This window comes from Centrocercus urophasianus, unplaced genomic scaffold, assembly GCF_019232065.1.
Source record: "Centrocercus urophasianus isolate 14NV4802_14NV808 unplaced genomic scaffold, USGS_Curo_1.0 seq_21, whole genome shotgun sequence".
In the NCBI taxonomy this organism is placed as follows: domain Eukaryota; kingdom Metazoa; phylum Chordata; class Aves; order Galliformes; family Phasianidae; genus Centrocercus; species Centrocercus urophasianus.
In genome coordinates this window covers 20535612-20546409 of record NW_024884767.1, presented here as the reverse complement: position 1 = coordinate 20546409, position 10798 = coordinate 20535612, and the positions used below count along the sequence as shown (strand labels likewise).

The 10798-nt window shown below is 38.4% G+C and overlaps 1 long non-coding RNA gene across 1 annotated transcript in view; it reads left to right on the top strand.

Annotated features, from left to right (window-relative positions):
- LOC122162632 overlaps positions 1-10462 on the top strand; it is a 15356-nt gene extending 4894 nt beyond the window's left edge. Inside the window, exons 3-4 of the long non-coding RNA XR_006169609.1 lie at positions 7940-8111; positions 9898-10462. This is a non-coding gene — a long non-coding RNA (uncharacterized LOC122162632). The remainder of the gene's footprint in view (positions 1-7939; positions 8112-9897) is intronic.
- Positions 10463-10798: the final 336 nt, after the last annotated feature.

Here is a 10798-nt window from a genome sequence, read left to right as displayed (position 1 = left end):
AAAAAAAAAAAAAAAAAAAAAAAAAAAAAAGCTAAAAGTAGTTGATTTTTCTTCCTAATTCTCTGCATTTCATTACTGATACATTTTTTCAGAGAGATAATCTCGATTTCTCATCTATTCATTTATAAATTCATTCATCTGAAATGATCTTCACACAGACACACAGAGACAAAAAAAAAAAAAGGACTGAGGACTGAGTATCTGATGAGTGTCTGTTCAGCTGCTGATAAGATAGAGAAACTTGGAAAGGTATCTCATTTTCAACAGTTAAAAACCCAGATGCTAGATATTGGGTCCTTCTATGTAGAAAATTCACAGATTATCTGTCTAAGAAATCAGATTAATAAAGAGTCCTATAGCAATCTTGTGTGAGCTTCAGACACCTTGTTCAGTGTACTGTGATTGAAAATATACTCTGGTTATTTCAGTACTGGTCAAGTGGAAACTAAAATAAAACATAACATTTTATACCCGAATTCCATATCAGGATATAGTCTTCCTTCCAATGCAACCTGACCTTTACTTTGTTTTTACTTATTCTGGAATCACTTGTTGAAAAGGTTGAAAGATTTTGATCCATTTCATGTGAATTTAGAAATAATTTTTGAATAAAAATGAAATAAATTGAAATACGTTTTTGATCATGCGGTTATTGCACACTGTGCTCTAAATCACTCCCAGTCCATCTGAAACATTTTACACTAAAGTTGAAAATAATCTATTTTCTGACTGAAAACACACTTAGTTTCTGCAGCTGATGCTTGAGCTTGCCAAATATACAGTATATTTGGCCAAATATACTTTGTCATTACACCTAACCCTCTCACAGAAAACTATTGTTTTGGAGGAAAAAAATCTGGAAAAATAATTGCAATCCCACAGACCAAACAGAATTCTGTTCCCCTTTGAATACTGAAGGCTCAAGAAAGCATAGATATTTGACGTTGCATGCTCCAGACATTTGTATGTCTTAGTTATTGTTTCACCGCCTATCTCAAACCATCTGAAAAATCACTGAAGACAGAGTGTGCAGCATAGCTATCTTGAACAAGGACTGTCTCAATGCAATTGTAGCCTTTTTCACCCAAAGAGAGGAGGAAGTGTTCAGAGGGAGAGTATTAAAAATCTTGGTTGAGAATTTTTGACTGGCTTGCTTTAACTCATGGCAATAGTCACAAATATCCTGTGATGTCAGTACATAAAACACACTGATATTCAAGTCCCAGTTTCAAAGAGAGCATTGTGAGACCTAGATTGTCTGTGGTACTTCATGAAATGAAGCCATACAATAGACTTAAGATAGCCTGTGGTGGGGATTACTGCACTCAGCTTTTCGTTTAGTAGTTGGGTATCTTCCCCAAGCATGTGGTCTGTGTCTCCGTTGTTATAAGTGCTGGGAGCTTATAAGAAGGCTGATCATTGCATCCTAAAATGCAGTGATACCTAAAGCAGGGATCATGAATGACTTCATAACTGGAGTGTTTTTTTTCACTATAAGAAGTCATGATGCGCATCCTGATTTCTTTGTCTTGTTCCGCTCAAGAAAGTTTCTCCTGACAAAGTAAACTTTCAAAGCAGGAAAAAGTAGAATGATTTTTTGGTATTCTTAATAGTAAAGAAGAAGCTCCAGAAATAATTCACTGCTATTCCAGAATGAAGCCTGTTAGAATCACCTGCTTTCCTTCTCTGGCATCCAAATCCTTTCCCATAACACACTAGTGTGATATGGTTATTCTCACTCTGTTGAGTTCATGGGGGAATCATTGGAAGGTACCTTTTTCCCTTGCTATTTTCATCAAGCATACATCATGAATTGTGCATAGAGCAAATGAAAAGCCTGTTCCTGAGCACATAGGTGGCAGTGACATTAGTGTGTCCTCATTATAGCAATGCTGGGCTCAAAGTCTGGGTAGGTATTATGGGATGTAAATAATATAGGTTTATGCTCTATAAAAGACCCTTGTGGCTGCATTTCCTGATAAAAAAATAAAATAAACAAAAAATAAAAATAAGATAAAAATTATCATATGTACATTGTTCTCAAAGGAGAGTTTTCCCAGGGGAAAGAGTATCAACATTTCTTACATGAGATGTTTATTTTACTTTCTTTTTCCACAATGATGCAATGCTTTTATGATCAACATTTCAACTTCTGACTCATCCCTGAGGAAGTAAAATGAGGACTATCTGTGTTCAGCTTGTCACTCCATGAATTTTATGCGTATTACATGTTCTGGATCTAGTGAAAAATTTGATACCATTGCAAATCAGCTTTTTACGCTTTTAAGATTCAAATATGTTTGCACATTGTTACATACCTGTAGTTTGTTTCAAGGAATGGTTTTCTGTTCTGTTCCTCCTAAAGGAAACTAATTCCTAATAGCAAAACTTATTTAAAATTTATGGTAATCATCTGTAGATGCCAGCTCTTATCAGTATTAAAATAATCACAGAATGTCCATGTTTCTCCTCAGATATGTTTCCATTCTATCCATAACCTCAAACAGCACTACTTTCATTTCCTTGTGTAGGAATTTCATAGGAAAGCATTGCAAAATGTATGAATTTTTTTTTTAATTTTTTTTTTTTATTGTCTGTGATTCCATTTTAAAAGAACATCATATCATTTACCTACATCATGCAGGAAGAAGTAGCAGGCAAATAACAAAATTTACATTCACAAGGTTTATACTTTAAATAATCTTCTGGCTGCTTTTTGGAGAGTACTGCATGCATCTTAAAGAATGCTGAGAAGTATTTCTACTAGAAAATGCATTGTTAGATTGACTTCTGCTCTGTCCATGTGTGTGGGCAACAGTGGAGAACAGAGAGAGAAAACAAGCAATATTTTAATGTCGGTATTGAAACATTTTACTAACTCAGCACATGAAGAAACAGTATCTTGATAACATATTCAGATTGAATACAGACAGGTTTCAGATACATTAGACATTACTTTGAGGTCACAACAGCTGCTTTCTAACAACGCTTATTCTAGCACAGTAAGCTTGGCAAAAGGATGTACTAAGCAGCATTGGTGTGGTGTTTTTTGACGAAGGAAAGGGGCTAGGAAGGACATAAGCCAACATATGGTACTAGAAACATAGACTGAGGAACTCCAGAGTGATCTAGCACATGATCTTGTATTTCATTTTATTTATTTTAAACACGAGTATCATTCATAATTAATATTGCAGTCTGATTTCATATGGCTTTCTCTAAAGATAGGTATGAGTTTGCAAAGGTCAGTGGCAAACTCATTTGCCCTCCAAAAGATGGAGGCCCCTTGAATTTGTTGGTAACCAGAAGGGTCTTGGAACTGCAAAGGAAAATGGCTGCAGTTTCTAGCCACCAACATTTCTGTGTAAATTAAAACTAATCAACACCTGCCACCTGAAACAAACAACCAAAACCAAAACCAAAAAAAATAAAAAAAAAAACCCAAAAAAAAAACCACAAAAAACAACACCCTCCCCCCCAAAAAAAAACAGGGGGGGAGGGGGGGGAATGAGAAGGGGCAGAAAGAAAAGAAAAAAAAGAAAAAAAGACCTCATTTACGGAGATTGAACAGACCAGCAACACAAATGAAACAATGGCATGGAATGACAAAGAGAAATTCAGAATCCAAACAATGAACCATACTTATCTTTGGTCTTGTTCAAGTGCTTCAATGCCTGCTTGTGTGCTGAGGGGGATAGTGTCTGACAATGCTTCTCACACCTATACATCAGCCAAAGGTCTTGTGCACCATGTTGGTAGTGCAGGGTGGGAAGGGGAAGGGGAAAGAATGGGCACAAGGGAGGGGGGAGTGCCTGCTTTCGAGTCTGTTCAGAGTGGCTTAGGCACTTTGGAGACGAAGGAATGCCTTGGGGAGAGGCCCAGAACTCATACAAGGTGCCAAAGGTTATCTGAGACAAAACCAAGAAAAATCTGCCCAGTGCCTGTAATAGGTCTTCTGTCATGTTTCTTTACTGAAAGAAATTTAAAATTAAAATGAAAATTCATATCTGGCAGCTCACAACTGGCTGAACTCTATTGTCCATGAAGTAGGTCTACTGTGGGCTGGAAGATTTGAAGTACAGAAGCGATGACATGGCTGGGCTGGAAAGCTCTCACAATGAAAAATGCTCAGCAAATATTATTCAATAAACCACTTCCCCTTTTGCTCCTGCTTTGTGAGCCTGGCTTGTAACAAACTCCGCACAGTGTTCCCATGCATTTTTCAGAGTTTGGATCTAGATGTACACACCATTCATGGGCTCAGCTCACAAAAAGAAATACCTTTTTTTTAATACTTTGCGTGTGGGAACAATGCTACCTGCTTATGACATTAGAGCATAGGCTACACAAGATTCTGACTTAGACCAGTCAGTGGCGCAGCTGTTGAGGCACAATTAGAAAAAAATATATCAAATATCCCTCTGTTCTCTCTCCTGACCCTCTGTTGTTTCCTCTTCCACACACAAGTGCACCCGTCAAGGTGCCAGGAAGAATGAACACCAACAAACAATTGGCAGTATCGTCCAACGTAAGGGATAGCATGTAGCAAACCGTGCTTCTGCCCCATGGGCAGTATTTGACTGGATGAAGAGATGAGTTCATTATGGGGCGCTAGGGATAGGTCAACAAACAAACCTTAGAGAAATCCAAAGCAAAGCAGTATGAGTTCATCCTGTTGTTTGTTTGTACACTCCTCCAAGACAAGACCAGGGGAGATTATAAATGAATGAATATATGTCTTTTAGCAGGGGAACTTTTGTGCTGGTTTGACTTACGCATTAGGGAACATAGACCAACCACTCACATCACTCAGAGTGTTTCAGAAGATGTGACGTTAATGTGTCAACAGATTTCACTACCAATGAATGGCTGGAGCAAAGAACCAGGCTCTCCAGCTTTCAGGGGTGCTGGATCTAATTCTCTCTCAGAGCATCAAAAAAAACCCTGCTGCCTTTGTGGCAGGAGAGTTTTGAGATCTACTTAAATAAGCTTTATTTAATTTACTTAAACAGGCTTTGCTACTTTAATAGTTGCTGAATTTGCATGGAGTGAGTAGGACACTCTCCCTAGAAAATGATATGTTGCTCAGCACTACCCAAGTACCGATCCAGAGTTAAAGAGTGTTCTGGGTCTTTGAAGTCTTAGTGGGACACACTCATTTCACTGTAAATGAAAGGGCAGAAAAGCACTGATATTATCTGAAAGAGTAAAACCTGCCTTCTTCTTTCCTTGCAAAACTCACAGCAGTTTGCATGTCTTGATTGTAGGTCCAACCCAGAACAAGTTGCTTTTTTATCAGCCTGTTTTGACTTGTAGATCAGTTAAACATCCTTAGCTTCCACCCTAGATTTGATAGAAGCTTGCCACTGAAGTTAGTTGGGAAGCAGTAAGGACTGCTGATATACCCAAATAAGAATAGGACAAAATGAATATATTTATTTTCTTTCACGGTATTTTTTTCCCTACTGTACAAGATGCTGTTAAAAACACATAATTCACACTAGTTTACGTAGTTAAGGCTCACTGCCTCAACTATGATGCTTATACTTACTTGAAAGGATGACAAATATCTCTTTAAATTCCGTATCCAGAAAAGTACAGGAATATTTGCCTAAGGTCAGTTATTCTGAACAAGTGAATCAAGTGATTTCCATTAGGGTAAAATGCTTAATTACTACTACAAAAGTAGTACTGTTTACAACAACAGAAAGGAAAACAATCTGAGATATTGCTTTCCTTTCTGTTGTTGTAAACAGTTCTACTTCTGTGAGGCAAACCACGAAGACATGGAGATGGTACTTTTCCACTGTACATGATGCATGCTGGTGAACTACAAGTTCTCCGCCTTTTTTAGTCAGTAGATTCCTACCACTTTAATACAGTGTCATAATGTTATAATTTTGAAAAACTAATGGGGAGGCCAAGATTCACCCTTCAAGGAAAGGAAACTACCTTTTCTAAAAAGAAATAGCATATCATTGAGTTAGGTGGACCTGTTTAAGTGTAAGAAAAACCTGGGATAGCAGTGGAGTTGGACTCGATAGTTCCTTCCAACACAAGATATTCTTTGATTCTATGGTTCTGTGATTATCCTGTAAGATTGTGAGACTGCGATGGTGTGATGCTCTTACAGCAGCTATTACGGTTATGTAGCCAAATACAAAAATTCTACGATCACCTTTTCAGATGACAGTCCAGAAAACTTAGCAAGGGATCGTGTTCAAAGTAAATCTATTGAGTGTGTGTTGTACTAGCAAATCAACATCTCCAGAAGAATTTGGCTTTTCTTATTTAGTTACTCAATGCTTACTGTGCCGTACTGGAAAACATCTGTAGCTATGTCTGGCTAAGGTATTAAAGACAATGCTAAGAGGGCGATTTTCTCATACTTTTATACACACTACTATAATATTAATTAGCTCCTGCAAAGCACTGGAAAAGAACTGTGCAATCCATCCTTACTACATCCTTTTACAGTAGGTGTAGACTGAAAGCTCAGTTTAACAGCTGAAGGAGCTGAATCAGAAAAATGAATTATCTCTCCAAGGGAGCAGAGCAACTTAGCAAGAAATGTAGGAAACTTAGAATTTCTGGCTCTCCAGTGTCTTGTCTAACTTTCACTTTCTCCCACAACTGCATTGAAGGATGGGTAGAATACAATAATAACAATTTACTGGAGACCAAATGCCTTTCCTGCAAGCACTGCTGGGAACGAGATTGTCAAATATGGCACTGGGCAGAAAGAGGAAGTGTAGTTAATCAGAGGCCAACATTCTTGGTCACTGACTTCCTAGGAGTGGAAAGGTCCTCTAATAGTACCACACACCCTACTGTAGTTCTGGGTCTCTATATGGCATCTGTCAGACCAAATCTGCTCTTCCAAGTTAAGTGTATGGCTAATTACCAAAGTGACATGACTCTTGCTTAGATTCTGAGGCATTTAACTTCTATCAGCATCTGAGGGCAGATGACTCACTTCTTCTATCGTTCTGAGTGATGTCAGCTGTGTAAGTCATGCATGATTTAGCTTCCAAATGATTTTTTATTTATGCCAGTGATGGAATTAAAATTGAAAAGCTCTGCTTCCATGGGAGAACTGAGATATTCCTTCCAAGGGTAGATGTACTCAACAACAAATGGCTAGTGTGACCCAATCAACAAGAACGTTAATAAAAATAATTAATAATTATTATCAGTAATAATAATTAAAGAAAACTAAAAAGGATACTGTTCACACTGAGTGAACACTTCTTCTTGCTTTGGGTCAAAATACATGTGAGGTTGTTCCTTTTCTATGCTTAATGTACAGTTGCCTTATTTAACATACATAGTACTATGGCTTATAATAAAAGTTGTGTAGTCTGCAGCTTTTTAATCTGTACATCCATTCAGAGGCATCTACTGGATGTGACTATGTACAAAAAAAAAGGACTGATGAGTCTTGGGGTAGAGGCAAAGGGAAGAGGCAGTGGAGAATGGGAAGCAAAAGGACTCCTAGTGAGCATTAGAGGGCAGAGGTGCGTGATGGATGGCAAGATTGTAAATCCCCATTGGGCAAAAGAGAAATCCTTTGCAGTACTGTTTATGCCCATCTAGCAGTCTGCAGTTATTACTTCTTGAACATGTCCTGCAGGGGACCTGGTAGGTATTTGATGACTGTGTCTAGAATGCTCTCTTCTTCCTCCTCCTCCTCCTCCCCACAGCCAGGAGGAATAGCCTTCTTTGGACGAGTCAGGCTTCCTTCAGCATTAGCTTCCAGTGCAGCTTGGGCCTCTGCTTCTTTTTCCTCCTTCTTCTTTATCCCATACTGTAGGGAAAAGATAACACATTGTCAGTCACCCTTTCAACAGGCTGGCTGATCAAGAGATCTATTGTGTGTGGTGCCTCATATTCTGTAATATTCACACCATTGCAAATGTTCTGCTTTTCTGTTTCGCAGACACCCAAATTACCATCTCTAAAGCTGTCTCTTAAATACAGCCCAGTGGACAGACAGTACTCTCAAGACAAGACGGTCAGATGCTGAGATGATCATTCAGAAACAAATACAGGAGAGAATTTGGGACCATCGAACCATGGGCCTGGCAAAGACAATACCAGCTGTGTGTTAAGTCAGTTTCTGAATGGTATTCTACTATTCTTAATCCTATCCTTTCTCTTACCTATTAAATCTGATGCTGAAGGCTGTCATCCAGAACCTGAAGAGAGCTTTTGAACAGGAGAGGGAACGACTGTTTTTGAGGGTGAATAGTGCTCGTACAAGGGGGAATGGGTTTTAACTAAGCAGATGTTTAGGTATTAGGAGGAAGTTTTTCACACAGAGGGTGGTGACACACTGGAACAGGTTGCCCGAGGAGGTTGTGGATGCCCCATCCCTGGAGGCATTCAAGGCCAGGCTCTGGGCAGCCTGGTCTGGTGGTTGATGACCCTGCACATAGCAAAGGCATTGAAACTAGATGATCACTGTTGTCCTTTTCCACCCAAGCCGTTCTGTGATTCTATGATCATCTGAAATAATTTTGAAATTCCATCTGCAACATTTTATAATAAAATAATATGGATGAGGCAAGACCTCATTCTCAGGAAAAGCTAATTATCAACAATGTAGAGCAAAGTGGTTAAGACAGACAGGCAGACTGAAATAAAAATGACAATTCTAGACAGACTGAGATGGGGTAAGACCTCTCAGTAAAAATAAACCTTCTTAAGACACTGATTGACATACCAAACTCTACATGTATTAAAATAAAGCTGACACATCCTGTCTGGAGAGAAACATTCCTATGCCTGCGAGCATAATGGATACCTGAAATTCACTGCTCTAAATGAGAATTAAAGGCATGGAAGTTAGATTTTATGTGAATAACCGGAATTCCATTTCATGACTTTGTATTCAAATTTTTAAATTTAATAGGGGAGTAAGAATATGCCTGAGTGAATGAGGCTGGGGAGAGCAGTGCTGTAGTATTTCTACTCCCACAGTGACTCAGGTTTTCTTTCCATCTTCTAGTTTGGAGGCATGTCAAAGGAAAATAATTCCTGTATCTCCAGCTCTTATCACTCTTCAGCCCTCATACATTTCAGCAATTCTCGGTTTTTAGTGGTATATGCAGAAGTCCTTGCATTGAAATTTTTGAGATAATAGCGATAGATGACAAAACCAAAATCAGTTCTAACTGTCATATGTAAATCTACAGCAACAAAGATATATTCAAGCTGCCTTCATCATTACTTGAAATCACTTCAGCTACAGCAGAAGCATTTGACCTCCATGAGGAAGGGAAGGGCACTCAGGTTTGCTGAAGCAGCTGTCAGCTTCAAGATTCTTGCTGTGCTAGAGCCACTCCCTTATTTCTGCTTAAATTTTAATAGAGGAATTAAGATTGCTCTCAGCATATAAGAACTATAAATTGACTAACCAATTTAAAATCCTGCAAATGTGAGCAAAACATTTGGCAGGAACAGGCCTCTCTGAAAAGAAAATTAGGTATGATTTCAAAAGGATCAAAGAATTGTGTTGGTACAAAGTATCCAGTATTTTCTCATTATCAATAGTACAGAACAGCTGAGCAGACATGAAGTAAATGTCTTTTTCACAATTTGCTCTTTTCATTTCTCCCATAAAGAAGGGCCCAAATATTCACAAGTGAAGCATAGAAAAATCCTTGCTGCTGTCACGACTTTCTGACTTCAGATGCTTTGCGTTTTGACAAGAAACTTCTAAACATTTCTGAACAAAGGCAATATTTTTGGTTCTTTTCTCCATCATCATTCATATTTAGGATGACATTCTGTAAAACTGAAGCCAGTAACATTAAAAAATATCAAGTGATACTCTAAATCAGTTCTTCCAAGGCAAAATGTTCATTAATGACATCTTATGATTTTTATACCTAGTCAAATGCCAGTCAAATCAGACTTCATGGAAGAGACGTTCAAGACAAATGGTGTGATCTGAGGCTAAGGAAACGTCTGATTGGCTCGCAGCCACAGAGCTCAATGCTGGAAAAGAAGATCCAACACAGCCAGCACTGCAACGGAAATGACACGCGTAGCAAGTGTTTCTCCCAAATTACACCTAATGTCTTCAGGTGTTCCCCAGCATCTTTTGTCTGCACACAGGACTTTCCTTTGCCAGACAGAGGAGAAAAGCAGTATAAAGACCACACAGATCACAGTAATCCACCAGTCATCTGCAACTCCTTCTCACTTCAAGTATCATTTCATGGCTGGTGGATTCTGTAGCTTGTGAACTTATTGAATAAACATCCAGGGATCAGAATCTATGGAACAAAAGCAATCACTCAAGTGCAACTGTGTCCTCTGACTAAGGGAAACCTAAATTATATGAAAGAATTAGGACTATACTTGTCAGCCTGTTTTTCTGTCTTTCCTTACGGAGTTTTTACTGATTGTACTTTCTGAATTTCATGGTGCTAGACTGACCTTAAATTTTTACAATGTATGGCCAGTTTTACGGGCAGCTGCAGTGCAGAGCAATAGAGGCCTGGGAGAGAAATCTTCACTTTGAAAGACCAGTAGAGAAAACCAGATTCCACTGTACCAACTTACTGGCAAAAGCTGAAAGTGCAAAAATGTGTTTTTCTTGTTTGCTGCCAGACATGATGCTGTAACATGAAGAAAAGCAGTTATAAACTCCCAGTACCTATTTAATACCCAAATGTAATTTATGTTTTGGAAAAAAATATTCTTCCTTAGAGAAAGATGTAATTTCATCAAAAGCATTTCTTTCTGAGAAGGGGTCAGCTCTGATTACTCAGTGTTAAAATTATATGCT